Source organism: Xiphophorus maculatus, chromosome 3 (assembly GCF_002775205.1).
Source record: "Xiphophorus maculatus strain JP 163 A chromosome 3, X_maculatus-5.0-male, whole genome shotgun sequence".
Taxonomy (NCBI): Eukaryota; Metazoa; Chordata; class Actinopteri; order Cyprinodontiformes; family Poeciliidae; genus Xiphophorus; species Xiphophorus maculatus.
The window spans coordinates 2813156-2829393 of record NC_036445.1 but is presented as its reverse complement, the minus strand read 5'-3'; the positions used below and the strand labels follow the sequence as shown (position 1 = coordinate 2829393).

Sequence of the window (16238 nt, the reverse complement as noted above, 5' to 3'; positions counted from 1 at the left end):
CCAGGATATTTGTGGAGTGAAATTTATTGGTTTTGTCAACACCAGAGTTCGATAAGCTTTCACACCGGCCCAAATGCCACAAACTATCTGAGGAAACGTACTCTGACCCATTTAAAGCAGACAACACAACTCTGGTGTGGTGGTGACCTGGTAGTAAATACTCCATGTGGGTTTGTTGTTAAAAACAGAATCAATGTGTGAAACCTTAAGATTGGTAGAGGACCTCTGATGCTGTGGGAACCTTGTCAGTACATGGCCATAAGGAATCAAGAACATTTATACATAAAAGTCTTGTATGACTTTGAGTCTTACAGCAGGATAATGTTTCTGGTTAAAATGCAATATAACTTTCTTCTGAGACTTACAGAAAACCTGTCAGCTGAGCTAAAGAGAAAAAATTGAGAGCACCAACGACTCAGGATGATCTAAAGAGAATGTAAATGTTATGAGAAGGGACTAAATCTTTCATTAACAAAAAATGGGTTGTAACACTGGCAGCTAGGGTGCCACATATTGTGGCACTGATGATTTTGTTATATCATCTTTGATATGCATTTGTTCTCATGGGATTTACTCAGAATGACTAAACGTATTAAAAATTAAATATTGGACATCCTACAAGAATCAAAGATGAATTCATTTTAAGGCTTGACACATCTTTGTCTGGATCTGGATAATTGTCCCCCACAAAAAAGTGATAGTTTGAGTTTTTAAGAGACAGTGAAATAAGCTGAATGCAGAGAAAAGGTATAGGCAGTTACTTAAAAAAAAAAACACCTCTCAGAAGCTGAGACCGCTCATGCTGGGTAATCGATGTGATCGAGTTTCTCCCGTTGTGTCTTTGGCCCCGGCAGCTTGAAAGGTGAGCATCACAGAGCTTCCACCTTCTTCCACTAGCGCGTGGTAAACCTCTGTCGCCTTAAGCCAGGCAGATTTTCTCACCTAGGTGGACTTTGTACCTTTTTGCTGAGCTTTTATTTCCTCCCCTCCTCCCACCTCCAATATTCTCTCACCAGAGAGACCTTGCAGAATATATCTGTGCAAACGCGCTTCTCTTTATTAGCATATGTTTGAATTTGGGTTTTCCTTTCAAATGGATTGCTGTACAACAGTGTTTTAATATCAAAGCCATTGGAAGAGCAAATAAGGTTGCTATTGTAACAGTGTGGACTCCTTTGAAAGGTGCCCTGTGTTTTCTCTGCTACACAGAGTGAGATGGATAAATGGAGGCAGCGATGATGATGCCCCACAGGTAAGTATTTAGATGAAGCACAAACACACACGGGGCCTTATTGCAATCATCCAAATGGTACATTGATTTCTGCAGCAGCACGACCCAACAGGCCTGACTGGCAAATGAAAACAAAGGCTGCATGTACAGTGCTGACACACACCATCAGTCAGAGGCAGCCTGCAGACTCTATGATTACCTGCTGTATGTAAATCCAATGAGCAATAAGACAGGTTATCCCCCTATGAGACACCGTTGTTATTACTGCAGACAGAATTTCATCGGCGAGTGCCGCCGGCCAACTGCTGGTAACTGATTATGGCCCATTCAGATAAGATGGCGACACTGGGAAATGGTGATACCAGCAGGCGCTCCGATTCAATTCTTCAGGTGGCACAACTAAAGCCAGTATGGTTTCTCCTCATTTTCCAGAGTGAGAGAGAACCTGACCTTATCAGATAAAACCCTCTTTGTGGAATAAACAGAACATTAGAGCCAATTAGAGGCGTAGATTGTGATAAGAAAGCTTTTTTTTTTTTACCCTGCCATCAATTTTATCTGGGGTAAAGACATACAAATATTTTAGATAAACAATAAATGAAATAATAACGTCTGATCCCAGGTGAGAAGATAATATCGCCTTAAATTCAGTTTGTCTTTTTAGCCATAATGAGCATTTTTAAGCTCCTGATTTTGGCTTAACATTCCCAGCATGGTTTCCAAACACATGGGGTGGTTTATTCAGCTTTAATTAACCAAGAAGGTCCCACTGAAATCCAAAATGATTACAGAGAATCCAGATCAAAAATGCTACTGAGCCCAGCTCTAATAAATTGGTATTGTTAGTGGCAAAGTGTTGAGTATAACGCATCATTTGGCAGCTACACAGCAATCTCCCCCAAGAGTCTGTAAAGACAAAACAACCGTGGGTTTCATATTTATCAAGCTGCCAGAACAGCACTACAAACACAATCCAGAATAATTGACACCGCTGGTAAAGATGTGTCAAAAGCGTTTAAATAAATTCAGCTGTTATTGCAGAAGCATAATTTCACACTAAAATGTATGAAGATCCAGTATTTAATTACTTTTATTAAGTGAGGGGGAAAATTTCAAGTAAATAATAAAGCTTTTTAATATTGTACATAACTGCTCTTATGATCAGTAGAATGACAGCAAATCTCTCAGATTTATTTAAAATGTTGCTGTGTTTGTTTATAAGACTCAAGAAAGATTCCCACCTAGAAAGGTAACTTCTTCACCTCTCTAGGTGTGAAGCAGGCCCACAGCACCATCGACTCACCGCCGTGCTGCACTGTGCAGTTCAACTGAAAAATAATGTTTTTACCCCAGGGAGTCAATAAAAGTTTTTGAAATCATCTGGTATTGGACCAACCCCTTATTTTTAATATTGCAAGCATTATCTGTAATTTTCTTGATTTCCAGAACAATCCTCTTTGAACAGTCATCACTACTTTCCAGAGTGGACCCCAGAACAGAACCAGCCTTCTTTATCAGGCTGGTTAGTCTTTTTAAGCTTCTGCCAGTGATGCTGTTGCCCAAACAGATGATGGTAGAAAAGATGGCTGAACGCTGCACCATGCTAAGATATTCTGTTTGAGTCATATCAACCTGAACTATTTGTGGTTGAAAAACCAAAACCATGTTTCACCTGACAAAAGCATCCAGTTAAGGTTAAAGTCCCCGAACCAAACTCCACACATTTACATTGATGACTGTAGGACAGAAAAGCAACCATTTCAACCAATGCTTGTTTTGGCAAGTTGGTGACCCCAAGAAGACACTGTGTGCTAGATCTCTTTTTGAAGCTTTCTCTGAATGTAGTTTACTATTTTATTGCACCAAATTCCTGAATTTAAAAGATTAACACCTTAGCCATGAGTGGCTGAGAAAAATAGGTGCTTACATCATTTCATTTGTGTACCTCAGGAAGATACAAAACTTTAAGCAGTAAAGTATTTAAAAAATATCTAAATTATTTTCATTAGTAACTGACAACCAGGATTTTAATCAAAACTGTTTTCCCTGACCTCACATTGAAGGTATTCCAAATCTTTCTTTGAGAGACTATGCAACAGAAATAAAAGATGAATTAATTTCAGGCTTTTTTTATCCACCCTGATGATTGGTGGTCATTAATGTGAACCATGTGTCTGTGGTGTTCAGATCTTAAAATCTAAAACAACTACCTGACATTCTCATGAAACAACATCACTCCCTGAAGGCCAAATTTGTTGTGAAAACTTTAAACAAAACTGGAGAAAATTAAAGTTTGCAAAGCACCTGCTTTTAATACCATAATCTATCAGTAATACCCAACCATCCTAACTAATGCCTAAGGGCTTAACAGCTTGAACCAAGCATCTTTTAAATGAAACGCACAATATGCTGCGTCTCCAGTTATCCTGCTGACTTTCAACAGCTTTCCACCGCTGACCTGCCAATAGCTGATCTGAGGCTGACTGAAGGTGCTAATAGGCTGGTATCGCCTGCGTTGGATCAGTCGAGTATGTGCTCTCTCAGCCTGTTTCACTTGGGATCAAAGGCCGTCTCATATGCACACTGAAATACTTTGTGGCGCTCAGCATGACCATCAGGCTCCCAGTGTGAAATATATCGACCCCTGACATCGACTACACGCTAATGCTAACCATAACAACAGCTGAACACACCACCAGCGGCGTTTCATCTGCAATTAAACTCGTGCAGGTGAAACAACAGGTGCAGCATATTAGCAAAGACAAAGGCTAAGTTAAATTATTCATCAAAGATGTCCTTAAACTCCCAGACACAAAAAAAACAACATTTTCTTGTATTCAAATGTAGTTCATTACCTACATGTATAATACATTTAACATTTGGCTTTGTGTTTCAGTGTTTGGCAGGAATTACTTCAGAAATCCGAAGAAAATAAATTACATCAGAAATTCTTGCAGAAATGAGAAGCTTGGGGGAATCTGGAAATAAGCTCAAACAATATTGTGAGTTACATCAAATACCAATGAACTAAAGAAATAAAACTGAAAAATCTGTCCATTTTAAATCAGCGCCTTGGATGATCCACTCATATACAATCGAATCACGGAAGGTGTCAAAACGCTTTAAGAAGTTGTCTCTTGCAAAGCATTTAATTTTACATAAAGCCCGTTTGCACATTCATTAGCACTCAACACATCCTTCTCCGAGTGAAAGAATTTACATTATTCACACCGTATGATTTTACATCCTGGCTGACAAGAAAGTTATCCTTCAAAAAGGCACCAATGCAGACAACACTCGGCTATTTAATGATGCTTCTTGTGCATGAGTTGCAGCAGGGGGCAACAGCTCAGAGTTGGCAAAATCAGCTCACAAAAAAATGGCTCCAAAAATCCCACAAACAAACCCACATGTTCATGGAAACCTAACAGCAATCAAACCACAGAACTGGTGTTAATTAATCACATCTGTTGGAGGGTTGTTTTTTTTTTTCCATATCATCTTGACAATATGTTATAAACCCATTCGGAGCATTACATTTCATTGAGTCAATTAAATATGCAGCAGTTTAAAAATCAGGCAGCACCCCATAATCAGCTGGCGCATCACCATTTGGACTGAGCGAGCCGAGCTGGAAACGACTTGCATGTTAATACATCTGATTGGTGCGGCTGATTGCAGTCTCTTGACTCAGAAACCCATTTGTTAATAACTGGTGCTTTTAAAAAAAAAACAACAAAATTTAGGGTTCAACAACAAACATTTTAAAATCGGAGAATTTTGACAGCATTACTGACCTGGCGCCGTTGAAAAGTGGTAAATTTCAAGCATTTATTTCTACTTACAACTGTATGGTCTAAAGGAAATAAAACACTAAATTCATAGGAAAACATTTCTTAATCAAATTTGAGGCTTTTTTTTCTAGCTTCAAATTATAATTATCACAAAAAAACAAAATTAAACCCATCATCATTTGTCTAAATTTTTATAACTAACGACGGCACTAAATAATTAAAAGAGTGTCACTTAGTTTAAGTGCAGTCTTGTTATCAGGAACAAGGGCGTTATACAGAGCTGCTTTTTCTCTGTTCTGTTTTAATTGAACAAAAAAAGCAGCTTTGATGGTTTGCTGAAAAGAAAAGACTTTTTGTTACCTAATTAAGGAGCCATTACAGATTGTGTTTGGTAAATTTTATAATGAGCTTAGATCATTTCATAAATGCTGTAGTTTGAAAAGAAAAGTTTCTTTCAGATAATTAAGGCGCACAATTATTTGACATATCTACTTTTATTATTGCGGCACTTTACGGTCATCTGTGAACTTGGAAACATTGAAAGCTGCTTCATCTGTTATGTATTTGTAAATACCTGAAAAAAAGAAAGGTCCACTGCTGGAGAGTAAAATGTTATAGTTGCAGGCAAGAGGAGGATCATTAACACCTTGCAAGGCAAACTGACACTCAGCAGGATGTGAGGTGAAAAGTGGGAAGTGTGTTCGCCACACCGAGGCTGAGGATGCTGCTACCTGGTTGACCTCTGAATAAATCCCCTACATAAAAGGATAAACAGTTCCCTCTGTAACAAAATATAGTATATTTTTTCTCAAACCGGAGTGAGTTCATGGGAGTTCCCACTGAACTGAACTGGTTCCAGCACTAAACTGGTGCTAATGCTATTAGACTCTGGTACTGACTAAATCTTTGATGCACCAAAGGAATGACTTTTACTGACCAACAGCTAATCAAAATTTTACGTTATAATCAGGATCCATTTTGCTTTATATCTGCGTAATTTAGGGTAAAGCAACTAAACGTAAACACAATTTAAAGGATCCCTTTCTCCCATGTTCAGCTCTGTGTATTGATGCGAGTGTTGCAGCATTAAGAGGATCAGTGTGTTGCTTCCTGTTATACACAGATGATCCCTGCCTGGTCACGGTTTAGTATTAGCAGATTTTTTCTTATTTGTTGAAAATCCACCTATTCAGATTTTTTTCTCAGGGCATACCAAAAAAATATTCAAAAGATAATGCAGCTTGGAAAGTTGAAATGCCTAGGTGCAATGCTACTTGATATGCTATTGGCTGCTGTTTGGAAAGCAACCACTCCAGGAGCATCATACATTTTTCTTCCTGCTGATTGGCTGTACCTGTATTTGTTCGTGCCAACATGGTTTCCACTGTGCACATTAATAAATATTAAGGAATATTTGACGGTTGAACTATTAAAATGGGAAGTTATAAGAACTTTTTAATGGGTTTCAAGCAATAGCCAGTTGATTTATAAAACCTTGAAAAAATTGGGTTTAACTGTATCTCAGAAAGTATTCCCACCTTTTACGGATGGGCAATAAATCAATCACTATATGTATCGCGACAAACACGATCAAAATCAATACTTCTGATTCAATCATTTCACTAAACTCTGATCCAGAACCGCACAGCATTCTGGGGGATGCAGACAGAGGGAAGGCTTTAGCCGCTCAACCTCTCACAGCCAGATAAGTAAGATTGGTGGCATCAAATAAGTCACTCACTCTTTGGTTACTTAGCAACAACCTGTTGAGTAACTTGTGGTAACCTAGGGACAACCTGTTGAGTAACTTGTGGTAACCCAACAACAACTAAAAAATAAAAAAAAGCGACGTGAGTGAAAGGAGATAATTGGCACAACAGCTCGAGAGGAAACTAGATAAAAGGCCAAGTCACCAGTTTGGCAGTATTTCAGAAACTGAAAACAAAAAACTAATCAATAATTATCAATATCAACTGATATGAAACCCTTATATCGTAATGCGGTTTTTGGCCACATAGTCCAGCCCCTAAATTTGAAACTTTAGACTTTTTCAAATTTCTTCATGTCAGAACCACAAACTTCAGAGTATTTTGTTGAAATTCATTGCACTATCTCAGCACAAAGTAGGCCCAAAATGCAAAGATGTAGAAATACATGCAAATAAAAATGTTGGTGTGCATATGTACTCAGACCACATTTCTCCTAAGTTTCCAAAGCAAAAAACACTTAAAAATAAGTGACAGATTTAGCCTGCCATCCTCCTGAGTCACTGTGTCATCCCTGCTTAATTAGAAAAAGTGATTTAAGGCTATTTCTGCCTGCGAGCTAACTTTCTCATGCAGCTTCTTGTGGAACAGAAGAAAGGAACGAGGCTGGCCGGACCAACTGGAGCTCGAGACACGATGGGCATGGTGACATAAGCTAACCCTGTGGTAAGATTCAAAAGGCTGACATGGATGTAATGAGCAGTCATGCCACCATGAAAACAACACGCAAGGCTTCCCAGAATGCCTTTCTCCATCTCCGCTACATTCTCTTGGGAATGAGTCCTGAACTGACCTGAGATCAAGCTTATCAGTTTGTCACTCCAGCAGCCACACAAGGCCGCAGCAATCTCACTGCTGCCGCGACGCGAGCCTCAGCCGGCAGCCTGACTAGAGCGAGCCAGGTTAAGACTGATTAGCTGAGCCTCAGACCACGTTACATTCACACCAACAGAAACTGACCTTTTCCACTAATGCTAATGCTCAACACCACCACCGTGTGTTTTGTTGCTGTCTAGCAAATATGTAACAAAACGCTGAATAAATACAAATTCACTAGATGGTTACAGTAAATGTACAGATATACAAATGATCACGCATCTACCTCAGATCACACACATTACACACATCGCCTTTATCTCCTTGCAATCCAGTCTTAATGACTCCATTAACGGAGAGGCCATTAGCAGCATTCACTTTATGGCCAGCCAAACAGCCCAGCCGGGAGCACATTATGGAAAGGGCATGTGTGTCCTAATGTCCACTCCTTGTCACACACGCACTCCTTCTTTCCCCTCAAGGCCGGCCGGCCTGAAGCAAGCAGGACTGAACAAACGAGAGTCATTTTCATTTGCGCAACGTGAGGCAAAGGTTTAGCGCAGACTGCTTTGTGCTGGTGGTCCATCAACGGCGGAAACTTAAGTGCTGTTAGGAGTTTGAGCAGATCTCATATCCCCAAATTAGCTCATTGTTGGAGCAGAGGCTGAGTCATGGGCTGCAGCAGCAAAAGCTCGTCACACTCCCAAGTTGATGACAAAATGATAGATTTAGTGTTGATAACATAATAATTATTTACTTCAGCAAAATGCTTTAGAAATGCTTTTAGCAGAAGCATATCCTGTTTTGCTAGATGTAGCAGCTGCTTTCAGGGCCTGGTTAAATGACTGGATCAGTGATCTGAAAGGATCCGAGCAGAACAAACCAGGGTGATGAGAGGCTCTAAAATTCAGGGTAAATTGTTATTTCATGAACCATGTGAATTTATGGCACAGTTTAGAGCAAGTCGAGAGGAAAAACTGAAATAATCTTTCAGCGCTGTATATTTCTACTCGTTTAAGACTTTAAAAATAAAACACCATTTGATTTAAGCACACTGCTGCTTATTTGTTCCACTTACATATTGCATTCCTGGAATTCAACATGAATCCTCATTGAATGGATGTCATTGAGGCAAATACACCTAAAAAAAACCTTTAGAAATGTATCTTTTAATGTTATTGTGTTAACCTTTAACCCCATAAATAAAATCTAGTGCAACCTTCTGAAATTGCATATTTATTCAGCAGAGTCCCGTTTTATCTCAGCATACATTCTCTGAAGGCCTTAACATCTCACAGACTTCAGTTCAATTCATCATCCAAAAATAGGAAAATCATGATAAACACTCCAACGATACCAATAAATGGCTATTTGCCATTTAAAGGCTGGACAAAGAGCCAGCCTTTAAGAGAGGCAGACAGGAGGTCTGTGGTCACTCTGGAGGAGTTGCAAAGATCCACAGCTCAGGTCTATTTCCCATCCACTCCAAAAATCTGTTTTATATAAGAGTGGAAACAAGAATGCGTGGAAACCATACACTCAGCCAACAAACGGAAGAAGGAGCTCTCATCAAAACAGGCCAAATGTGAACTTTTTCAAAACCGCACATTTTGAAAAAGTGTGCGGAAAACATCTTTCACAACATGAAACATGGTGGTGGTAGCATCATGTTGTGGTAGGAATGGGCAATAAATCAATAACAAATTATATCAAAATAGACAAATGATCAATATCAACAGATAATATGTCCATAGACGGATCAATAACTTTACTGATCTGCCATCTAGAACCGTGTAGCATTCTGGGAGATGTAGACAGAGGAAAGACTTTAGCTTAACCTCTCAAGGTCAACTAATCAATAATCTAATAAGTTGCTGGCTTATTAACTACTAATTCACTCACTATTTGGTTACCTAGCAACAACTTGCTGAGTAGGTAACTTGTGGCCAGCTGGCAACAACCTGTTGAGTAACTTGTGCAGCAGCAGTTTAAGGTTTTTGTACTTCATAGCAGCTCCAAAATAAATTAAAAAAAATAACAGCATGGAGTTAAAACTGCAGATAAAACAAGAAAGGTCACGTTACCAATTTGGTAGCTTAACTATAGTGTCCATATCAAATAAATACCTAAATATTAATGCTACCACAATATGAAGTAAACAAAGCAGATAATTAATGAATCAGATAACAGGACCGTCAAGAAAGTCACTGAATGCATTTGGATCATGAGTTCCCCAAGACAAAAACGGTAAAAACAAATAAATAGATTCAAAACAGGCAAGGAGGCAGCTAAAGGCTAGCTGCTAGCACATAGCGCTAACAGAAGCAGAATGCTAATATCAAACCAATGGCCCGGATGTTATTATAATTCATTACCTTTAACACAATATTTATGCATATATTAAATTTCGCTGTTATTTTAGTGTTATTTGGCGCTTACCGCTTTGCTCTGTACTTCATTTAGTAGAGAGGAGGAACTGACCCCTCAATCAGAGGAGAGTGGTCCGTAAACGTTACTGGCGGAGGTCCGTAAATGCTCCAAAACGGACTTTCCCCACTGATGTGGGTGCAAAAAATTTAATCTAACCAGACACTTCGAGGAGTGGGAGGCAATGTAAGGAACACTGTGGGTTAATACACGCTAGAACCGAACATGTTGATTTGTCAACTTGCAACTAAGGCAAAACAAAACTTGGACTACAAAATCACGGAGGAAAAAAAAAAATGGCGGATTCACAAACTGATTGGCCGGAAATAATTACCTTGTTTAGCAAATGCGGTGACGTCATAGAAAATAAAAACGTCTTGAAAAGTGAACAGACCTTAAAACGTAACCCCAAAAGAATATAAAGATTACGGATTAAATTGTATATTGATAAATCAAAGCATACTGATGTGTTAGAGAGGCAGAATAGTCCAAATTTAAAAAAAATACTGTTAATCCAAGGAACAACAGCTCATAAATTTTGGTCACTAGATGTACAAAACTGGTGAATGAGTACTAATACAAATGTGGAAAATCTAAAAAGTTCTGAGTATAGCATCTGAAAAAACGAACAGAAAGTAAAATCTGTGTTTCATAACTTACTGATTTCATTGTGTGGCCTCAGCTCTCCAACATTTTTTCTCATCATGACACACCATCACGTGGCAAATGTGTCTTTTCAATTGCTCCTCCAAGCTAATCTTTAGCTCTGCAGGCAAATGGTTGCTCCTACTGAGAGAAGAGTGGAAATACCTCATACCTAGTAGGAGGGGGGCTGAGCCAAGCCCAGTCTTTATATTAGCTCTCTACTCCGGGAGCCATGGGCTACAGAGACACGTTCTCCACCTCTGCTGGGACAAACTGGACGGTGGTACCTGCTGCCCGCTTGTTTTTTACCCCTGCTCTCCCCTGGGGTGGAAGACTATTTATCTGCTGGTGGGAGAACATGTATCAATGTGCAACATAGCTTGGGATTTGAGCTTTTATTACGATTCAAACTGCAAGGTCAACTTCGCATGAATTTGTGTCAAAGCTGTCAAGCAGAGAAACATAAAACAAAATGCACACACAGAGGAAGCAGAGTAAACAACAGGGCTTAGGGGCCAGATGTCTGGCTGTTTTTTATGCTTTCACATGTACAGTCAGGTAATGTGCAGCGTTTGGATCTGAAAGCGCATTATTAGAGACAAGGAGAGATAAGTGAGTTGTTGTTGCGTGATGGAACATAATGACATTTATGGAGAAAACCTTTTTTTTTCCTCTGTATCTTTGTCTGCATGGCTACTCTTCAGATAAAAAGTGAAACCAGCTCTCGTCTGAAGCTCGGGCCCTTGTGACAGTGTAATGTAGTCGGATCTGTCATGCCTTTGATGCCATCGTATGCCACTCCTCCTCTCTTCTCTGGTCTTTCTGACAGTGACAAAGGGGATCGGCAGCAGCGTGTTATCAGTGTGCAGCTGCAGTAATCGTATTATTTAGTTAAGCTTAATTCTGAGAGGCTGACCAACAGCGTGAACAAAGCGGGGCTTTGCTAAGCCCATCAGAGTGCTCCCATGGAGCAGAGGTCTTTTCCTGCCTTGCGGCCTCTGTGTACCCGTGCTCTCCCATTTTCCTCGCTGTTTCCCGCTGCCCTCCTCTGCGCCTGTCTCTCTGTTGCTTTCTCCCTCACGCTCTCTCTCTTCCTCCTCTTGTTTTTCTGTATCCAGGATAGTTTTTCACTACCCCCTCCTCATTTTCCTTCCATCTTCATCCCCTTTAAATCTTTCCTTTCTGAAATGTTCAGCACTGGGAGTTTGTAGAATGGTGTTATTCACAGTTCATTGGTCTGTTTGAAGGTACTATCCTGATTGAGGGCTTGGTGATTGTGCGAGTGCATAAAGAGGTGACCATGGAGATAGATGAGCTTACTAATATGCAGGATATTGCAGGGGCTGTAGATAAGTGTTGAGTTTCATTCAAGCAGCTCATTTGGGGATTGAGAGGATTGGAAATGACATGGAGACGTTGTGCAATACTATTCATTCATTGTCGTCCATGTACTTCTAAACATCTTGTTAAATTAAAACCAAAACATTAAATGTGTTCTATTGGTATTGTAGGTGGTAGACTAACACAGATTAGTATGCATTTGCATTCAGCTCTGATGCTTTTCTTGGTGTTGGGACATGAGGAGACTGAAATTCTTCTGAGCAAAAAAGTTCAGTCTCTAGGGTTAGTTTCTAACTAGGAATGCACCAATATATTGGGCAGATATCATTATCCAATATAATTAATATTTCTGTGGTATATATTATGTGTATATTTCACTATCAGTTTGACAACTTAAAGTGTTGTGTATTTTACAGGTAGATAATGTAATTTTATAGCATTATTAAGTAACTATGTTACCTTCAGTTGTTATAAAATGCTCTATATAACAAATATGACTGAGAAGAAATCTGACTTCATAATTTAAAGTATTGAAATTGGGCCTCTGTCTCTTTAAGAAGCTCCTGCTCCATCCAATATTCCTCCTTCAGGTAGTCATAGCAACAATATTCCTCTAATGACCCTTTGACAAAGTCCTGAGGAGCTTTTCAAGGAGAAGCAGTTCCTATGATAAGCTTATCAGATGTGAAGCTCCACCAGGTGCTAAATTTCTTGTCCTGATAAGAATTTTGATTTTTAGTGTCACAATATACTGTCTGTATTGTCTGAATTAGTATTTTTACAATTTTCTCTATTTTTTGTTCAATGAGAGTATTAATAAATATCAATAAATTTGAAAGTATGATTAAATGTATTTACTGTGTGTAGTTTAGTGATACAAATCACACTTTTTTATGTGTGATTTGTAGAAAAATGCACTGAACACAAACATTATATCAGATCAAATAACTTATTTTAACTTCCTTAAATAGAAGTTAAAAGTAGACTTTCTCTGTCCTAAAGAAGTGCGTTACAAATGGGAATGTTTCTGATGAGCAGTATTTGTGTTTGTGGGGCTGTGATTGCTGCAACCTCATACAGCAACCTAAAAATGACGCAATAAATAGTCCTCATTTATCCGTATCACAATTGTAACACAAAATATCATAATAAAACTTTGAGCACATATTTCCCACTCCTACTCTTGTCTGTTTTTTATTAATACCATCCTCGCCCTCAGTTTACATGGACATCCATGTCTTTTTAGGTTTGCATAGTATTTTCATGTGCAAAGATTGTTATATCCTGTTTTAAACTTCTCCACAACTGCTTCTTCTTGATGCTGTTTTTTACTTAACCTTTATTTTACCAGAATAAAAACCCATTGAGATTAAAAACTTGTTTTTCAAGGGAATCCTGGCCAAGAGCACCAACAAATACAGTAATGTCCTCTGACAAACATCTGAGGTTTTCTCAGAAAAGATGCATTTAAACTGAGATTAAATTACACACCAAGTGGACTCTGTTTACTAATTACCCATCACATCCAACCTCAGTAAAATGCATTGAAGATTGTGGCTACAACATAGCAGAATCTGCACAGGTTCGATGAATATAAACATCTCTGCAAGGCATTGGATGTTAAATGCAGGCAATAAAGAAGTCAAGGAGTCATTCTCAGTAGCTGATGCATCCAGTTTCCATTCGACCCTCAGCAGTGTTAGAACATTAAATCAGAAGTGAAAAATGCGCAAAAAAATCTCATTAATTAGCTCAAATTAACCCTGGGGGTTCACATAACCAAGGCAAAGCACCCCATGTACCTTATTCTGACACTGACTCTCTTGCAAGCTTGGATCTGAGATCAAACTCATATTGGCAGACTCTCACACACACGCGAGCACGAGCGCGAGCACACACACACTCTCTGCCCGAAGCAGAGGAAGCACAGGAAAGCAAATCCGCTGTGAAGGAACCATAAAACCAAACGCTGCAGTAAGACAGACCACTCCTGCGCCTCACAATATATGAGCTTAATGAATGCTAATGACCTGTAGTGAGCATGTGAAGACATACATTCACAGACAGATAGAAAGAAGCTTTACTTACAGAATGATTCAGACAGTTTCAGAGGGGCCGTGCCATACTATAGCTGTAGTGGTGATTCAACAAGGGCGCTAGGATTCGAGAGCACAGAGTTCCTGCACCTCAGCCGGCGGGTGAGGGGGCACGGATGCTGGCGGGGGGAGTTAGAGGAGTTTGTCACTGGAGGGGAGGAGTGGAGGAAATCTGGAGCAAGCCAGTGCTTAAAACTCAGAGGAAAAGGTAATCCATGTAGAGGAACAGTCGATGAGAGGGGAGATTCAGTTCTTGAGTACAAACAGAATGAGGGATTGATTTGGTGGGTGTTTTTCTTCTTTCGCTTTACTTAGAGAAGAAATAACAAGAGGCCACCTCGACAAACTGGAAAAGCAGGGAGTGAAAAATCAGTCAATGAGAAAGGCTCCATCCTTTCCCTTTTTTGTTGTTGTTGTGGTCTTTTTCTGCTCTCCTCTGTCTTGCTTGCACCCAGGGACTGCAGAGGGCTTATAGGAGGAGTAACGGCGGCGTCAGAAAATCAATCCCTGTGCCAAACGACGAGCGAGCATAAAGGAGTAAATGACAAGCAGATGAAGGGGAGGATTTCTGACACCTGCTCCCTCGCTCCGCTTCTGTCTGCCTCCCACCCTCTCTCTCTTTCCAACCTGGATTTCCTTTTTAGTAACAACCCTCCCTTTGCTGTATATTGGGCTTTTTTCAGTGCAACAGTACTGACTTAGATGGATCCTAAAGGAGCAACAAACACGAGGATGCTCCTCTTTGCTTTTTCTTACCTCCTCTGAAAACACTGAGTGGAATAACAATGAAATGCAGAACGTCGACTCTGCCAGCTCTGGATGTCTGCTGCCTTTTTTTTTTTTGCCTGACACTTTGGCTGTGTAGCTGTCTCCCTCTCTGTCTCAGAGCTTCTCTGTCAGTCCTTACAGGTGTCTGTTTACCGGGCCATGGTTTAGTTCAAACACCAACACACAGAGACAGCAGCTTCAGACCAGACAGTGAACTCAAGCCCCCCCTCTGGCTGAAATCCTGACCCCTCCCCTGCCCATGGCGTTAACTACCCTCCAACACACCCCAGACGAATTACAGGAGGTCTAAAAAAGGACTTTGGACAATCCTAGTTAATTCTGTTTTTTTCTCTCGCTCTCTCTCTTCTGTCTGTCTCCTTTCATGTTATTTTCTCCACCTGTCCTTCTGTTTTCTACTTCCCCCCCTCCTCCTCCCTTGCTCAGTGGCTGTCTCCTTATTCGTTATCTATTCTGGACAGTCTGTCCCTCTTCTCTCTCCGTCACTGAGGGAGGATGAAGAAGAATGGTGCTGCTTCATAATGTATTTCTCTGCAATGTGAGAGAAGGGACAGGAAATTTCAGGTACAGAAGTTGCTCCTTTGGAAAAAGAAAAAAAAAAGTCAAAATAAAAACTAGCCTCCCAAGGGGGGTGATTTTCAATTACTCGCCTTTGCCCACAAACTTATGTGGAAAAAGTGACCCGGCACTGAGTTGCGCCCCAAAAGTGTCGTAATCTCAACGAAATATCCAGCCAATAAATCCGTACACGTCCAAAAGCTCCGTACCGCTGCTCAAGCATCACCGCATCATATTTCATTTCAGACGAAGTTCAAGCAGCTTAATTGCTTGATGCACTGACTGGCTGGTGGCACGTCGACTCCTCCGAGGCCTGTTTATCTCTGCTTCCTGCAGACGGCTCCAGGCAACCCCAACCTCAACTCTGCAGGCTCAGCGCCGGCTGCAGCGGATGGCTGGAGATGCTGGAGATGGTCAGGTGTGGAAAGCTAGCTGCTGAAGGGAACATGTTGGTCTCCACGCTGCCCATTCGGCGACCACCGCTCCCAGGTTTGGGGCCTAGAAAGGAGAGGGAGAGGAGAGGTAAAAGTACAAGAGAAGAGGAGTGAGAGTGCATGAAAGGTTATCTTGGCGACATTTGTGTCACTCTGCCTTATCGCGCATGTCACTCTCCTGCCTGTCACACTCCTCCCTAGCTGTCGTCCTGCTGTCTATTCTGTCCTTGTCACTCTTCCTCCGACTCTGCTGCTTGTTTGCTCCTTAGTCCTCGGCACTCACGTTAAGATTTGATCCTTTCGCTCCCCTAACAAGCTCATCTTCACACAGTCTCCACATGACA

At 40.4% G+C, this 16238-nt stretch overlaps 1 protein-coding gene across 5 annotated transcripts in view; it reads right to left on the bottom strand.

Moving 5' to 3' along the window:
* Positions 1–16238, bottom strand: part of grik5 (glutamate ionotropic receptor kainate type subunit 5) — a 135114-nt gene that overhangs the window by 114456 nt on the left and 4420 nt on the right. For all 5 annotated transcript variants that reach the window (XM_023330918.1, XM_023330916.1, XM_014468664.2 and 2 more), the window contains exon 3: positions 14109–15958. The gene's annotated coding sequence lies outside the window, so the exon portion shown is untranslated. The remainder of the gene's footprint in view (positions 1–14108; positions 15959–16238) is intronic.